The sequence below is a fragment of the Mobula birostris genome, chromosome 14, assembly GCF_030028105.1.
Source record: "Mobula birostris isolate sMobBir1 chromosome 14, sMobBir1.hap1, whole genome shotgun sequence".
In the NCBI taxonomy this organism is placed as follows: Eukaryota; Metazoa; Chordata; class Chondrichthyes; order Myliobatiformes; family Myliobatidae; genus Mobula; species Mobula birostris.
Genome location: NC_092383.1, coordinates 87,180,656 through 87,194,047, shown reverse-complemented (window position 1 = coordinate 87,194,047; position 13,392 = coordinate 87,180,656). Strand labels below are relative to the sequence as shown.

Genomic DNA, 13,392 nt, shown 5'->3' with positions numbered 1-13,392 from the left:
TGGGAAGCTTTTCCACGGGCGCAGACGGAACATGCAGAGACATAGGAACGGGTATCAGCGTCCATGGAGGGCCACCAGAAATGTCTCTTCAGAAGAGTCAGAGTCCGATCGATTCAGGGGTGGCAGGCGAAACGAGAAGTGTGGCCCCACGTGAGAACCTGTGATCGGACAGAATCAGGTACAAAGAGGCGATTGGGAGGCCCGATGCTTGGGTCAGGTTGAATCCGTTGGGCCTCTGACTCTGGACTCGATCTCCCAGGTGAGGGCAGCCACTACACAGGATGATGGAAGGATGGTCTCAGGGTTGGGAAGGCCCTCCTCGGAAACGTTTTGACAGGAGAGAGCATCGGGCTTCCCGTTCTTGGACCCCGGACGATAGGTGAGGGTAAACCTGAACCGGCCAAAAATTAATGCCAAACGGGCCTGGCGAGAACTCAGGCGTTTGGCGGTCTGAATATATTCAAGGTTCTTATGGTCTGTCCAGACGATGAACGGGTGTTACGCCCCCTCCAACCAGTGTCTCCATTCTTCCACCGTCAGTTTGACCGCCAGTAGCTCCCGGTTCCCCACGTCGTAATTTCGTTCAGAGGGAGACAGTCGGCGAGAGAAGGCGGCACAGGGATGTAGTTTCTGATCCGGGCCTGAACATTGGGACAGTACCGCTCCCACCCCGGAGTCGAAGGCGTCAACCTCCAGAATGAATTGACAGGAGGGGTCGGATTGAATCAGGACGGGAGCAGACGTGAAACGCCTCTTTAGTTCCACGAATGCTGAGTCCGCCTCGGAGTTCCAAAGGAAAGGTATGGCAGGTGAGGAAAGTCGGGTCAGGGGAGCCGCCACCTGACTGTAGTTTCTGATGAACCTGCGATAGAAGTTCGCAAACCCCAGGAACCGTTGGAGTTGCTTGCGGTCCGTGGGTTTGGGCCACTCCGCCACAGCCCGGATCTTCTCGGGATTAGCTTTCAACTGTCCGCTCTCGATGATTATAACCTAGGAAGCTGACCGAGGGGACCTGGAATTCGCACTTCTCCGCCTTTACGGATAATTTATTCTCCCCCAGCCTCTGCAGGACTTGACGGACATGATGAATGTGTTGCTGGGGTCTGCTGGAAAAGATTAGGATATCATCCAGATAGACAAACACAAAGCGGTTAATAAAGTCTCTTAGTACATCGTTAATCAAGGCTTGAAAAACTGCGGAGGCATTGGTGAGGCCAAAAGGCATGACCAAGTACTCGAAGTGGCCTAAAGGGGTATTGAATGCCGTCTTCCAGTCGTCCCACTCACTTATTCGGACGAGATGGTAGGCTGTTCGTAGGTCCAACTTCAAGAAGATGGCGGCTCTGTGAAGTGGTTCGAACGCAGAACTTATCAGAGGCAGTGGGTACTTGTTCTTTATGGTTATATGATTTAGGCCTCGGTAGTCTATGCAGGGACGCAGTGACCCATCCTTCTTCCCCACGAAGAAGAACCCTGCGCCCACCGGGGAGGATAAGGGTCGGATGATGCCCACCACGAGAGATTCACTGATGTAACACTCCATTGCTACCCTCTCTGTCCGGGAGGTCCTGACGAAGGGTCTCGGCCTGAAACGTCGACTGTACCTCTTCCTAGAGATGCTGCCTGGCCTGCTGCGTTCACCAGCAACTTTCATGTGTTGCTTGAATTTCCAGCATCTGAAGTATTCCTGTTGTTCAAGTTATACAGCCGACTGGTGGGTAGAGGAGCTCCGGGGAGAAGGTCAATAGCACAATCGTATGGTCGGTGTGGAGGCAGGGAAAAGGCGCGTTGTTTACTAAAGACGTGTCCCAGGTCGTGGTACTCCGCTGGAACCCTAGACAAGTCAGGGGGTTCAACGGCAGGTGAGATCGAGGTGGCTTTTACAGGGGAAAGGGCCGACTGCAGACAAGTGGCGTGACAAAACGGACTCCAGCTGGTTATCTTCCCGGTGGACTAATCAATGTAAAGGTTATGGCGGCTTAACCAGGGTTACCCAAGAACTATTGGAGCTTGAGGAGAGGAGATCAAGTTAAATTGTACCTGTTCCCGATGGTTCCCAGAGAGAATCAAAGGCAGTGGTGAGGTACAGTGAGTGACTCGGGCCAGAAGTCTTCCGTCCAGTGCTCGGGCTTCCAGAGGGGTGCTCAACGGCTCCCGAGGAATTCCGGCCTGGGAAGCTCTATCTTCATCCAACAGATTCCCCTCAGCACTGGAGTCTATCAAGACCGACAAGGACAGGGACTGTTGGTTGTAGCTTACAGTGGCTTAGATTTGCATCCGGGATTGGGGGACAGAAGGGAATGTGGTCTGACTCACCAGGATCCCCCTTTCTGCTGGTGAGCCCTCCCTTTTGGCCGAAGGGGACAGGTGTCACAAAAATGGCCAGACTGACCGCAATAGAAACAATCCCCTGCGCTTAATCTCCGGAGCTGCTTGGAGAGAGAAAGACGGCTCCGTCCCAGCTCTATTGTTTCCTCTCCCGAGGTGGTGGAAACGGCCGGGCCGGATGCTATTTTGGGAGTGGGAGGAGGAGAGAGGTTAGGGCTGGGAGTAAATGGTAAAGCGTGCCGTGGGGTGGCCAAAGGAGTAGGACAACCGGTTCTTTCTTTCTTTTTCTTTCTTTCTTTCTCTCTCTCTCTTTCTCTCTCTCTCTTTCTCTCTCTCTCTTTCTCTCTCTCTCTTTCTCTCTCTCTCTTTCTCTCTCTCTCTTTCTCTCTCTCTCTTTCTCTCTCTCTCTCTTTCTCTCTCTCTCTCTTTCTCTCTCTCTCTCTTTCTCTCTCTCTCTCTTTCTCTCTCTCTCTCTTTCTCTCTCTCTCCTTTACCTTGTCGCAGAGTCCTTGCCGGAATACCTCCTGGAGTGCTTCATCATTCCAGCCCGAGTCGGCCGCTAGCGTCCGGAACTCCACCGACTATTCTCCAACACTCCGTGAGCCTTGATGGAGGGTGAGTAGCCGCTTAGCGGCATCTTTACTGCTGACAGGATGGTCAAAAATCTTCCTTATTTCTGCGATGAAGGTGGGGAAGGAGGTGCAGGTCTCTGGCTGATTATCCCAAATCGCGGTGACCCACGCTAAGGCATTTCCTCGTTTAACAACCCGATAATATAAGCCATTTTAGATCTGTCCGTGGCGTACGTGGATGGCTGCTGCTCGAGCACCAGGTAGCATTGTAGCAGAAAAGCCCAGCACTTCCTCAGATCTCCGGCGTAGGTTTCTGGTTCAGGGACGTGTGACTCTCTTAGCGACGTGTTGTTGACACCCTCGGGCGTCGCCACCACAGACTGTCTGGTCTGGTCAGACGGAGTTCCGGGAGTCGACGGGGTAAGATGGGTGGATACTCGGTCGACCTGTTCACTGACCTTTCTTACGTCTACTGACAGGCAACGGAGGTTTTCCATGACTTCCTGGAGCAGCCGATTGTGCAAGCCCAGTAGGGAGCCCTGGCTGGCGAGGGCTTGTTGCAGAGGATTCGTGTCTGCTGGGTTCATGTTGGCCAGTCTGTTCTGTTGCACAGGGCGGCTGAGGAGAACCCAAGTGCAGGACACCGGTACGTCGACTGAGTTGGGGATGCTGGCATAGACGTGAACGTAGAACGGCAAACCGGAGGAATCTTGACAAGGAGATGGGATCTACAGGGACTATCTTGAAACTAGAGCAGAACTTGGAACTAAACTTAGAACTAACGGTTCTAAGCGGAGGAGAGAACAAAGTATCACACAAGAATAGACCAACAAACTGGCGACATAGAAGGAACAGATCTCCTAGGATCCGAAATATAAACTAACAGGTCATCTCCATATAACGAGACCTTGTGTACTTTGTCCCCTCTCTTAATACCCTGAACAGTGTTAGAATCTCTAACAGCAATAGCAAGGGGTTCTAAGGCCAGGTTAAATAATAAAGGGATAAGACGGCATCCCTGTTGAGTGCCCCAATGTAATCTAAAATAGGAAGATTTTTGATTATTAGTTATAACAGCAGTCATAGGAGCATGATAAATCAATTTGACCTAGGAACTGAATCCCGGACCAAATAAGTAAGACCACTCCACCCTATCAAAAGCTTTCTCTGCATCAAGAGAAACAACACATTCAGATTCTTTAGCTGGAGAAGAGTGAATAATATTTAATAATCTTCGACTATTAAAATGTGAGTATTTATTTTTAATAAATCCAGTTTGGTCATTAGAAATAACAATAGGTAAAATATTCTCAAGTCTATTAGCCAAAATCTTAGAGAATTTTAAAAATCACATTCAATCGAGAAATTGGTCTATAAGAGGCGCATTCTGATACATCTTTATCTTTTTTAGGAATTAGAGAGATTAACGCTTCATAGAAAGTTTTCGGGAGAGTCCCAGAGGATACAGAGTTAGTGAAATTTGACATAAATAAGGTATCAGTATATCAGTAAAAGTCTTATAAAATTCCACTGTATATCCATCCGCTCCCGGAGCCTTAGCTGATTGAAGAGAGGATATAGCCTTTGCTATTTCCTCTTGTTTAATAGGTGCATCTAATGTATTCATATCTTGAATAGAGATTTTAGGTATATTCACATTATTAATATTAGCAGAGAATTCCAAAGTTAGTTTCATAGGTGTGATCTGACAACGCAATCACATCACAGGCACACACAAGAACAGAGGGCACGAATCGTGTAGCCAAGAAAAAATAATCAATTCTTGAATGTACATGGTGTACATGCGGGGAAAAAAAGAAAAATCTTTTTCTTTAGAAAATTTGAATCTCCAAATGTCGACCAAACCGTATTCTAATAAAAAATAATTAATACAAGTCGCAGCTTTATTAGGAAGTGACAGATTGGTGGATGATCTGTCAATCAACGGGTTAAGACAACATTTAAGGTCACCGCCCATAATCAACTTATTTTCATTTAAATTCGGCAATACAGAAAGTAGCTTCTTTTTAAAAAAAAAATCAGGGCTGTCTATATTAGGTACATATACACATACCAGAGCCACCTTTTGACCACACAACAAACCAGTAACAATTAAATATCTTCCAATTAAATCAGTAACAGTATTAAAATGAACAAAAGGGATTTTAGAATTAATAAAAAATAGATACCCTGATAAAGAATGAAATAAGTGTCCCTTCCAAAATTTAAAAAAACGATTTTCATCTTGTCTACGGATATTTTTTTTTCCCAAAAATACTTTATTCAGAAATATTACAAAATAAAAATAATTACATACAGGAAAAGAAAACCATTCGTTGACTGTGAGTCCTTATTCAATACAGTTATTAACAATAAAAATTTTGCGTTGACTCTGTTCATTTACAAATGAACGATGTTTACAGTAAATCATGCGTTTACTCTCAACGCTTTGGTCTACGGATATGTCTCCTGCGCAGAAATGGTATCTGCATGAAGTGTTTTAAATTTCTTAAAAATCTTTCTGCGCTTAATAGGATGGTTTATACCATTTAAATTCCAAGATATTATGTTGATTTTATTAAGATCCATGTTTAGAACTTAATTAAAAAATTTTATAAAGTAATCTAACACGCAGTCGCAGCCTAAATTGGAAGAAAGGACGAAGCTTGACTCGATCAGAAAGAAAAGCAAGATGATTGACAAAGAAAAATCCCTCAGGACTGCCCAGTCAAAAAAACCCTAACCTATTAAACCCACCCACCTCCCCCAAAAGCCCAGAAATCGTCCAATAGGCGAACGACATGCTAACCTATTGACCCTTAAACCGTCTCCAGTTGGCAGCTCCATTTATAAAAAGTTACCACCACCAAAAAGACATAACAAAGAATACATAAAGAAGTAAATAAATTCCAAATATTTTCATATTATATCTAACAGTAGTTAAGACCGAATTAACAACGGCCATCTTAAATCCATTTAATATTCGCAGCCATGTATTAAAAAAAGGATAAATCCGACAACTAATATATACTACAAATAATATTAAAGACTTACAATTTAAAGAAAAAATAATTAAATATGTGTGAAATTCAGAACTACATTAACTGTTAAAGCAAACAACAACAGATCTAAGTAAGTTAACCAAGTCTGTATCTGAATATTGATGAAACGAAGAGCGGATTTTCACCAATGGCGTTAGAAACCACTCCCAGCTAAGTATCAACTTTTCAAATTGCTGACGATGTGGACTTAAACTCTTTTATAAATTTCCAACATTTTCTGGAGATTCAATCCATTTTGGATGAGCATTGTGTGGAGTAATCATCAGACGTGCTGGGTAATGCAGTGATGGGCGACAGCTCATTTTAAATAATTCTGCCATTACTTCCCGATATTTAATTCTTTTGGCAAAAATCTCTGGGGCAAAATCTTCCACTATATGAATCTGAACTTAATTATAGATTAGCTTATCCCTTTTCCTTGCATTCAAAAGAATAGCTTCTTCGGTTGTAAAATAATGCAAACAGAAAATTACAGGACGTGGTTTAAATCGGCTGGTGATTTAAAAGGCCGAATTCGGTGGGTTCTGCCCAATATCGGACAGGCTTCGAAAATGTCACTAAAAAGTGAATATAACATGTTCGAAAAAAACTTTAGTGGTTCACCGGTGTCCATATTTTTTAGGCAAACCCAATATACGTAGATTCATCCTGCGATTTCTGCTTTCCAAATCAATTGTTTTCTTCTTAATTCTTGATAATTCCGAAGTATTCTCATTAATTTTCTTTTCCATAAAAGACATCTTCAAATCCTGTTCCTTGATAAATTGATCCATTAATTCAAATTCCATTTCAATTCTGTGAGTACTCTGCTTAAGCATCTGATATCGGTCTTCCAAATTCTTCAAAAACTCCTAAATAGCGATAGTGGTTTTTTTCAAACAATTCTTTAGCTTTCACCAATTTATCCATTTTCGTATCCAGCGTACCAATCTTCACATTACTAGCTTCGATTAAAGAGAGCATTCTTTCTGAAGTAGAAACTTCCTCTGATTTCTCTGTTTGTTGAGGCTCAGGAAGAGTTTTGCCACCCCGTTATTCGGTTCCAGTCATTGTAATTAAATCGTAAAATCCTTCAACAAATATAATAAATCTTCAAATTTGAAACGGATCTAGCAGTGGAATGTAAATTGTGAAAGATGGAGCTGAGACAAAAAAAAACATCTTACTCCATGCACTGCCAAATGGAGACTCTTCCCAATGCATTCTTGTCTTTCTGATCATGTGGTGACCACAAATAACCGCAGTGTTCAAGCCATGGGCGTAACCACACTGCCCCTATATCCTTGGAATCTACAAATCAAGGAAGCTGTTTTGTCTACCTTTCTAGTCACCTTATCTACATATTAAGTCACACTCAATGATCAGTGATCAAACTCAACATGGTCCCCATGATCCTCACATTCCTCAATATCCTTGTATTTGCTTATCCATTAATACACTGGTGGTGGGATTGAGATACCTCTCCACCAAAGGAAGTGTAAGAAGCTCCTTACCTCTGGTACCCTGTGGAGGTCACCCTTGGGCAAGGTGTAGCACCTGCTTAGCAACCCTCAGTCAGGGTCACGTGAAGCCATGGGAGAAGGTGGTAGATGGTCATATCAGCAGCTGGAGCATATCATAAATCCTGATTATGCAACCACTGACACCAGTCAGACAAACTCTGGCTGGGGTGTGACTGCATAAGTGTGGAGAGAGAGGGACAGAGAGAGATAGAGAGAGTCACTGAAGTGCGTCGAGAGTTTATCTGCCTCATTGCTTGTCCCCTGCCTGACCAATGAAGCTCAGGGCCAAGATCAGCTGTTTTTACTCTCTGCTGGGTCTCACTTCGGTGGTCCGAGACTTGCTGTCACGATGTTTGGATATGGCCGAAGTGCAGAGAGAGAGAGAGAGAGAGAGAGAGAGACTGAAGCAGGTTGATAGTTCACAGACTTCAACGCAAACAGGATTTGAAGGGAAATGAAAACAATAAACATGAGGCCAAGCAGTGCCATTTACTGAAACTCTCAAAAGGAAAATAAGGTGCCAACTCTGCGGCTGAAAGGAATATCTAAATATAAAACGAATATTGCTTGTCTCCAGCATCAGTCAACTGAATACTCCACTTTCTCAAGCAAGGCCCACCAAACCCTGGACATGCTTATATGTAGACTGCACAGGTCCATTGGATAGTCGGATGCTATCGGTAGACGTTGATGCGCATTCTAAATGGAATGGTGCCAAAACGGTGATGACATGGATCAGGCACAACAATAAACATTTTATGCTTACTATTAGGTACACATAGAATCCTCGATACTGTGGTCTATGATAATGGTCCCACATTTACAAGTGAGGAATTCAAACCATTTTTTACAGGACAATGGAATTTGATTTCAACATTCGAGCCCCCCCCCCCGTCACCCATCATCAAACGGTATGGCTGAGAGAGCTGTTCAGACTGTCAAGCAGGGGATACAAAAGTTGAATGAGGACATACACACCAGGATCAACAGTTTTTTTCAGGTACATGATAACTCCAGAAACCACCAGAGGTTTCATCTGAGCTATTGATGGGCCGCAGGTTGCGTTCCCAATTGGATTTACTGCGCCTTCAGCCGGAAAACCAAGTAAGGCACAGACAACAGAATGAAAGTGCGGTACGATTCAAAAACAGAACATTGGAACTTTGAGGCGAGAGAGCCAGTTTATGTTCGCCCAAATCCTGAGAGCTGAATGTGGATGAAAGGAGAAGTTGTGGTGAAAGAGAGCCAGTAGGTTACTTCAGCGCTTGAGGATGGTAGTGTATGCCATCGACATCTAGACCACATCAGGAAACAGAAAGTATATCCCTTGTTGCCGAACAAGACCAGTTAGCCCCAACAGGTTAACCCCACAACCTATCAAAGTGGAATTTCCATTTAAAAGCACCGAATCTGGACCAATACTCAATCCTGGAGTTTCTGGATTACTTTGATCAGAACGGACCAGAAAACCAGTGAAATATTATCAAGCTGATTTCCCCTAAAAAACTTACAGGTGGGGAGGTGTCCTATCTACTGAGTTACTGTTTATTGGTTTGTCATGAGACATCACGGGATTGGTCAATTTCATCAGCTTGTCCAGCTATCAATTAAAGTTTGACCAACTGATTCTGTGCTTGTGAACGTGTTCATTGTTTCTCGGTGACCTGAATCAAGCAGACTTATTCTGCGACACTGTGTATGATAAATGTTCTTTCATTGTAAGAGACTGTGGATGATGAGGGAGAGGGTGAGGAAAGAGAGTGATCAGACTGTAAGAAGCTTGAGACATTTTCTTCCCTGCGCCACTCGGTTACCGGGTCATCAACTCAAATAGCCAAATTAATCAGGTTATCCAGACTGTTCTGCTTGTCACGATGTTCTGCTGGACCCCTGCGTTCAGTCCATGTTGGAAGGCAGTGATGAGAGATCTCTTATTCTATCTCGTCTCTTCTGCAAGCGTGCTAAACATTTTCTAAATTATTTCCAATAATACTGGATGCTGATGAGTAAAATAAATGTTCGCAGTTCGAGGAATAGAATGGGAAGGAAATGGATTCTGAGTGCAAGATTAGCCCTCAACCCACACAGAACTGAAGAACAAGACATTTCAATAACAGGAACAGCTGTCTATCAGAGGCAACTTACTTTTCACGTATATTTCCTATGCTGATTTTTGTGAGTACAAGGCAGCATGAAAATGATGTTTCATGGATGGAAAGGATGCCTTTGTACTTACATCTGCAAATTTTTGCAAATTAATGTTCCCTGGGCAGCAACATTCTCTGCCAAGGTTATTCAAAACACTGGTGCCAGAGACCAAGATGTGTCCTCAGCTCCCTTCTCTCCTCCCTGCGCACTCACAACTGCAGGTTGGGTTTTGTTTCTTTCTTCTCCCATCCCACCGCCCCCCAGCCCCGATACAAGGTCTCCAACTGGAACACCTTTTGCCTCTATAGATGCTGCTGGACCCATACAATTCTTCCAGCATTGTGTCTGTGGTTCCACACCCCAATACTGTTGAACTTATTTATGGAGCATTTTCTGTCTCTACATATCTGCACATACTTTACCATCTCTGCTACAGAAACAGTGCACTAGACCCAAATTAACACTGATCATTCGAATGAACAAGTAAACTGTAGATGCTGGAAATTTGAGACAAAAACATAACATACTGGAAATACTGCTTATGTCAGGCTGAATCTCTGGGAAGTGAAATAGGGTCAAAAGGTCTTGGGTCTGAAACTTTCACTGTTTCCTTTTCCACGGGTACAGCCCGACCTTCTGAGTATTTCCTGCATTTACCAGTCAGTGTAACGTCCCGCGCTGGTGGTCACTCACCGGGCAGTGAACAGATGAAGAGAACCAGAATCCGCATCGTTCAACCTGTAGTGAGCTTGTTAGCACTAGTCTATCGCTTAGTTCGCAGCTCGAATATCTAAATAGCTGACAACGACAAAAAGGACGTGAAAGTTGAATGAGGAAGAAGGCAGCAGAAGACTCAGTTGTGAAATCACAGTGAGCTGGACACTGCAGTCTGCTGCCTTGGAATCTGAGTCCCTCTCAGTTGAGCTGGCTGGTCAAATCGAAACAAATTTTCATTGTCTGATGGGAATGGTGAAGATTAGTTACTGTCAGCAAAACTATTAATAACAGCCTGACTGGGAAGTCAGTGGTGGTTGTGATAAAAGTACTATCACTCCAGTCAAATATGATGCACTCCTTATTCCCTTTATGGAAAAATGCCTGTGCATAACTTTGTTTAACATGGGGAAGCTGATGGAGAAAGTCCTTGACAGATCAGTGTCAGCGTCCTGTGGCATGGGGTGCAAGCTATCTGTGGACCTTCTCTGCTGCAGCCTTCCGTCACCTTCACTACCATTCTGATGTATCAGCATGTTCTACTGACCATGTCAATGACATTGCATTATCCTCAAACTGGACGTTACCCAACCTCATTATTTTCTTCCCTGCCACTTCTAAATCTATCTCCATTATCCACTGTCGTGACATACAGTATCGGCAGTCATGTTTCAGCAATTATGTCTCCAAATGATGATCATAGGTTATCTTCCCTCCCTCAGTCCAGCATGAGATTAATCTCCCAGCTGAACTTCGCTGGCCTTGCTGCTTTTATTGCTCCACTTCACTAATTTCACAGAGGAACCAGGAGGTAAATATTTCAAATACAAAGCTGTCTCCTCTCCTTCCACTGATTCTGTATCTCTTCCACTTTGTTCAGTTACATGATATGGAAAGTGAGGCGCTGGCTGTTCTTTGCTCTGCTGGGGATCTGCACTATCGCTGTCACATGGTTCATGAGAGACAGAAAGGTAAGTCTAGGTCAGTAACAAACAAAGGAAAATCTGCAGGTACTGGAAATGCAAGCAGCACACACAAACTGCTGGATGAACTCAGCAGGCCAGGCAGCATCTATGGAAGTGAGTACATTCAAAACTTCAGGCCGAGACCCTCAGCAGGAGAGGAGAAAAATACACAAGGAGTAGAGTTAAAGGGTCAGTGGAGGGGAGGGAGAAACACAAGGAAACACACACACAATGCCGGAGGAACTCAGCAGAGCAGGCCACATCAATGGAAAAAAGTAAAGTGACGTTTCGGGCCGAGACCCTTCAAAGTCCTAGCCCGCTGATCTCCTCCAGTATTTTATGTGTGTTGCTGGGATTTCCAGCACCTGCAGATACTCTCTTGTTTGAAAAACACAAGGTAATAGGAGAACCTGGGAAAGGAGAGGTGAAGGAAAGAGCTGGGAAGTTGATTATTGAAAGATTCAGGTCTGGAGAAGGTGGAATCTCCTGCACTGTATCTCTTTCACCAATCAACTTCCCACCCTTTTTCACATATCACCTGGTGTTTCTCCCTCCCTTCCCCAAACTTTTAATTTTACTCCTCATCTGTTCTTCTCCAGTCTTGGTGAAGGGTCTCGGCCCGAACCTTCAACTGCACTCTTTCCCATAGATGCTGCCTAGCCTACTGAGTTCCTCCAGCATTTTGTGTGTGTAGCCTTGGTCAGTAGATGCTTCCGAATGGCTTCCATGAATCAGAACATCAAACATCCAACTGTACAGCACCGTACATGTCCTTCGGCCCATGATATTGTGCTGACCTCTTAACCCACTCTAAGATTAATCTTAAATGCCGAGAATGTATCTGCTTCCACCACCCCCCCGGTAGTAGGTAGCATGCACCCACAGCTCTCTGTGTAAAAAACTTACCTCTGACATTCCCTCGATCCATTTCTCCAACCACCTTAAATTATGACCCTTCATATTAGACATTTCTGCCCTTCAAAAATGTCTCAGACATAGAAAAACTACAGCACAATACAGGCCCTTTGGCCCACAATGCTGTGCTGAACATGTACTTACTTTAGAAATCACGTAGGGTTACCCATAGCCCTCTATTTTCCTAAGCTCCATGAACTAATCCAAAAGTCTCTTAAAAGACCCTATCATATCCACCTCCACCACTGTTGCCGGCAGCCCATTCCATGCACTCACCACTTTCTGCGTAAAAAATGTAACCCTGACATCTTCTCTGTACCTACATCCAAGCACCTTAAAACTGTGCCCTCTCATGTTAGCTATTTCAGCCTTGGGAAAAAGCCTCTGACTATCCACACGATCAATGTCTCTTATCTTGTGCACTTCTATCAAGGTAAAGTACTTGCCATCCTCCTTCACTCCAAATTCATTCCAATATGCTGGCTATTTAAAGGAAAAAAAGATCACAAATGAACTTTTAACCTTTTGTCCAACCATAGTTGCATGAAGATGATAGACTGCAAGTAGGTTTTCACACTTCCTCCATATGTAGAATGAACTCAAGTGTTCGACAAGAAAATATATTGGACACTGTGTGTCAGACAGAACTCTGCTGCGAGATGCCTGCATGAAATGTAAATCAAAGTCAACATCCACTTTATTGCCCAATGCACAAGCGTGTGTATACATCAGTGCAATGAGTTCAACATCACAGGTGCATAGAATCATACAGTATTGCATGGTTCCCTGTGTCAATCAATCTGATAATTTCACTTTTGCTTTTACAGAGATGTGATCAATCAGATCCTCACAGTTTGGTCCATGAGATAAAAAGAGAATGAACCCAGATTACACCGACCTTGGGGGAGTTTTGCACCAAGATTAGGTGTCATTGTTCATCATCCTTTGTAGAACTTTCATACAGAATTAATATCTTGTCATTAAAACATTGACAATGAAATTGATATCAAACAAAATAATCTTGTCAAGCTTCAAGATACTGGCTTTGTTTAATAGAAATCCACTTGCAACCCTTCACCCACACTGATCTTAATATTATAACATCTTCTCTCGTTACCTTGCATAAACCCAGCATCAATTTTTAACCTTTTTATAATCATGAATTGCTCAAAATTCTTTTACCATG

General features: G+C 43.7%; 1 long non-coding RNA gene across 1 annotated transcript; it reads left to right on the top strand.

Moving 5' to 3' along the window:
• The first annotated feature begins 2,755 nt into the window (after positions 1-2,755).
• On the top strand, positions 2,756-13,115 carry LOC140210060 (uncharacterized). Its single transcript, XR_011889144.1, has 3 exons — positions 2,756-2,943; positions 11,207-11,297; positions 13,034-13,115. It is a non-coding gene; the product is annotated as an uncharacterized lncRNA (long non-coding RNA).
• Positions 13,116-13,392: the final 277 nt, after the last annotated feature.